The 4,531-nt window shown below is 35.8% G+C and overlaps 1 long non-coding RNA gene across 1 annotated transcript; it reads right to left on the reverse strand.

The window, feature by feature from the left end:
- Positions 1-1,652: 1,652 nt before the first annotated feature.
- Positions 1,653-3,128, reverse strand: LOC128946069 (uncharacterized). The gene is made up of 3 exons (XR_008483934.1): positions 3,048-3,128; positions 2,355-2,465; positions 1,653-1,689 (listed from the first exon to the last, which is right to left on the reverse strand). It is a non-coding gene; the product is annotated as an uncharacterized LOC128946069 (long non-coding RNA).
- Positions 3,129-4,531: the final 1,403 nt, after the last annotated feature.

A 4,531-nucleotide genomic window follows, 5' to 3' on the forward strand; every position in this document is an offset into this window, starting at 1 on the left:
TTTAAGTCTAAAGCATTCTACCGTCTTTTGTTGAATGGAAATAAATTATCATGGCACTTCAATTGATTCTACACATATAAATACTACCAAATTCTAAAAGCAATTAAAAAGTGAAAGTTACCTTGTGTTTCTTTTCACTTTCAGGAATCACACTGCCAGAGTGCTCTTTTACAAGATTCTCCTACAAAAGAGTTATGTGACAGCAAGGAAATATTGATTTGAATTCAGTTGTTAAAAATCTTCTTGGTCTAATTACAGAGCACAGTCTATAATCACAGACTGCTACAAAGTTCACACTAAAATATGACCAGGTTTGGTACAACCCCAGCATTCAAAAATCACTGAAAAACCCCTTCAATTTAGGGAACTTTTTTGCTTTAGCTAGTTAAAATTAACTAAAATCAAGGAGAGTTTTGTTTTGTTGTTTGTTTATTTATATGTAATCTATAATCACAGACTGTTCCAAAGTTCACACAAATCTATGACCAGATTCAGCACAACCCCAGCATTCCAAAGTCACTGTTTTTCTGTTCAGTTTCATTTCTTACCCAACTCCTCCCACAGCACAAGCCCAGGCCACACCTCTCACCCCCACTGCTCAGGGAATAAAAAACTCCACCTTTTCTTCCATTTCTGCTCTCAGCTGTTCCTTAAGGGAGGACAGTTCCCTTTTCAAACATGACAGCTCATTTTCCTACAAACCATTAAACAAAGGAGAGGGTTAACTCTGCACAGCCCAGAAAAAGGAAAACAGTCCCAAGTGAGGCAGTAATTAACAGGGACACTCATTAGATACACAAGATAATTCTATGTGCTTTTCAGCCCTATACTTGAAGCTTTGCTTTAGCTTGTTTAACAAAGACTGAAGCACTGTAAGAAACAGGTACTTGATCAGAAGTGTTCAAGGTAATACCTTAAAACCCTTGGGAGAGCAGGGTTGAGAGGGCACAATCTAAATATTTAAAACAAAAGTTTCCTATTCAAAGTGGGAAGTCAGAACATGACCCACTACCTGGAGGAGCAGACACAAACACACTGCTACTGCAATTTATTTTTAGAAACATTTTGAGTTTTTAATGCCCAGAATAAGATCTGTTGCAGCAGGTTGGGTGGGACTGCTGCGGGTAAAAATTAAAAGCACACTGGAAGAGTTTCCAGAGAATGTCTCTGGTGGGAAGACCCCAGAGCACAGCAGGAAAAGAAACTCTCCAAGCAAATTGAAAAAAGATTTTTAGAAGTCACAAACTGACTGAAGATCACATCTTTTGTCTCTCTGTGCTGTCGGTGGGCAAGAGGGAGGGATTGCAATAAAAGGTGTTTTAAGGATTTTTAAAATTCTTATTACTCACTTTTAATTCTATTAATAATTTTTTATACTATTTATTTTGAATCTGCTTTACCCTCAAAGTGTTTTTCTCCTAATCCTTATCTCAACTCAGTCCTTGAATTTTTCTTTCCCCTCCTCTGCTCAACAATAGCAGGGAAAAATGAGTGAATGTTTTTTTGTGTGTGCCTGGCACTTAGCCAGTATAAAACCACTACACAAGGACATCAGCCCCTTCACTGAATTATTGACCATTGCAAAGTGCTCCTTACCAGTGCCCTTTCTGATGAGAACTGCTTTTGCTGTTTCATTTTATATGCTTTTAACTCTGCATCTTTTTCTTCAACCATTTTATCATATTCATTCTGTGGTAAAAAAACCAAACCAACAACAAACTCAAAACATGTGATTAAATGTTGCAATATAGAGTTATCCAGTCTTAAAACATCATTTTTTCAAACCAGGCTCTTAAGATTCATAAAGAAAAGATTCATTGATGCTTCTGCAGAAACTGTAAAACAGGAAATGCTCAATTCAAGTATTATTTTGTGGACTGGCAGAGAGTGCTTTATTTCTGTGCAGCAATATGTGCTCAGCACTAAGAGCCAGCTGTGCCATCTTTATTAATGTAGCTGCTAAAGATATTGCAAAATGAGGAATAGAAAGGTAAACTAAAATGTGTCAGGCTAAACTGCTGACAGTCACTAAGTAATCTCAGAGAAAGAACCAAACTGATACTGAAAAATATTGCATTCAGATGGTATCAAAGGAAGCCTGAATTGAAAAAAAAATCTAAAAATCCCAGAAGTTTAGATGAATGGAATGTATCTGCCCATAGGAATGTGTTCATATTCTTCAAATGAATTTGATTTTAGATGATGCAAAGTCCAGCATGTGTTCATCTTCCTTTTCCCAGACTCAGGCCTGTTTCTGCTTTGGAAAGGTCATTAATGTGGTGTCACAAGTTATAAACATGGTATTGACATGGTATCACCCATTGCAAACTACAGCAAGCAGGAAAATCTCCGACCTTGTGCTTTTCCATCAGTGCCACCATCTCAGTTATCTTGTGCTGACATCTGGCATCAGTTTCTCTCTGTATCATTGCAGTTTCATCACAAAGCAACCTCATCTTTTCTACCTGTCAGTAATAAATTGCATTTCATTCATCAAGATAACAATATATTTCTTTTAAATCTCAATTTCTTCTTCCCGCTGTGGGTGCAAAGTTTGCAGTCCCACTTGGGCTTTATTTGCTTTTAAGATCCCTTTCAAATCCCTCATCTTTTCTGCAGATTGTTAAAATGGGCAAGATCAAAGGTACAGCCATGGCAGGCAAGCTCACTGCAAACCAAAAGGCCATTTCAAGCACTCTGCCCTAACGTTTCTTAGCATTGCCATCAAAAAAGTGTGGGCGGAAAAATCCTAATATGGGAGAAGTTATAATCTAATTTAATTGTGCTGACTTTATACCAAGGGTGGAATTTCTTTAAACTATATCGTGAAAGAAGGAATTTTTAATGGAGTTCTCATTGTCAAAGACATATTCAAATATTTCAACCTAAGCACCTAATGTACTAAAGCTTTGCTCACAGGCATACAAAACAAGTTCCATTTATGTTGAGAAGACTGAAATATGAGCAAGGACTCTGGATATTAAAGCTTCAGAACAACATTTTAAACTAAAAAAAAATAAATTGCAGTAAAAATTAACACCTCTCACCTCTTCACGAAGTTTATTTTCATTTACTTTTCTTGTTTCTATGTCTTTTTGATAGATGTCAACTTCTTCCTTATGTTGCTTGTTCATATTTTCCATTTCTAACTGCAATTTATTCACCTTTGGAGAAAGCAGAATTGCTGCTGTTATTTGTTTAGGAATTACTATGTTGATTATTTTTTCTTACCTCTTATTTTTGAGCACAAACACTGTTACTTTTCAGGTATATGATGCAAGTGGTTCCTATTTAAAAGTTCAGGGTTTTTTTTAATAAAGAGTTGAACTTTGGCCTGAAGTGAGTTAGAAAATATTCAAAGGAACAATGGCAACAGCACAATGGGGAAGACTGCCCTAAGCAGTCACCCTAAATGCTGTGAATGCCTTGGAAAAAAAACAAATAGAGATGGAGATTTTATTCCCTCTCTTGTAAATCTGTATCAGATTTTCACAGGTTTTATGGTACATTTTCTCCCAGCTGTGCATTTTGACTACAGTTTTTCCTTTTAAGTTTTTCATATGAATATCCTCAAAAAAGTCCACTTTTCTTCAAGTGCAGTACCCAAAGCTGGACACAATATTCCCATCAGAGGGATTGCCACTGAAGAACACATTTAAAGAACAGCCTAAAAAGAGTAATATATTTATATATATATTTCTTTTAAATGCTTTTCTGTTACAATGAGGTTGCTGAACCCTGTTCAGTCCACTATCAACAAAAGAAAAAAAAAGGGAACAGATTGGAAACATCATTAATTGCAATGTGAATCCATCTCTTAAATGTCCAATAGTCAGTGCCCAATGATTAAAAATGGAAGCATCTTCTAAAAACTATGAGCTCATTCCTGCAAAGTCTGGATCCTAGATCCATAAACCAGCTCAGAATGTATAACAAGTATTATCATTACTTACACTGGAAGTTAAAAACACTCACCTCATCTTCTACATGATGTTATTTAAACCTACCTTCCCTTCATAAGTATTGCTTTTCTTGCTTTCTGCAGTAATTTTCTTTTTCAGCACCTTGTTCTGTTGAAATAAAACAAAACAAGCACTGTACCTCAATAAGTTAATAGAATTATGTCATGGTTTAACTGCATCAAGATATTCCAGCTTTCATCAGGCAAATAACTCTTTGTTGTGCAGCTCAGGTTCCAGAACAATTCTTCAAACAAATGAATGTTCAGCTAATTTCTGTGATAATTACTGTTTCTTCACGACCTTAAGAAAGGCTCCTCCTGAGCAGCAGCAGGGAATAACAAATGAGGTGCAGAATGGGAATTAAAACTAAGATGCTGCTGACAGAAGGTGTGAAGATGTCATGACCAAAAATACAAGTTATTTATTTTTACAGTGAAGTTACTACAGTTTGTGCCAGTGCAGAATTCTTTTCTACTAGTGGTAACTGAGATACGCATACACGTACATAAATAACACTATGCACTAAATGAAAAAGAGTAGAAGTTTATTAAAGATATTATTTTTGTAAT

The sequence above is a fragment of the Melozone crissalis genome, unplaced genomic scaffold (assembly GCF_028551555.1).
Source record: "Melozone crissalis strain CALT ecotype California unplaced genomic scaffold, PUWL_Pcris_2 ptg000073l_1, whole genome shotgun sequence".
Lineage (NCBI taxonomy): Eukaryota > Metazoa > Chordata > Aves > Passeriformes > Passerellidae > Melozone > Melozone crissalis.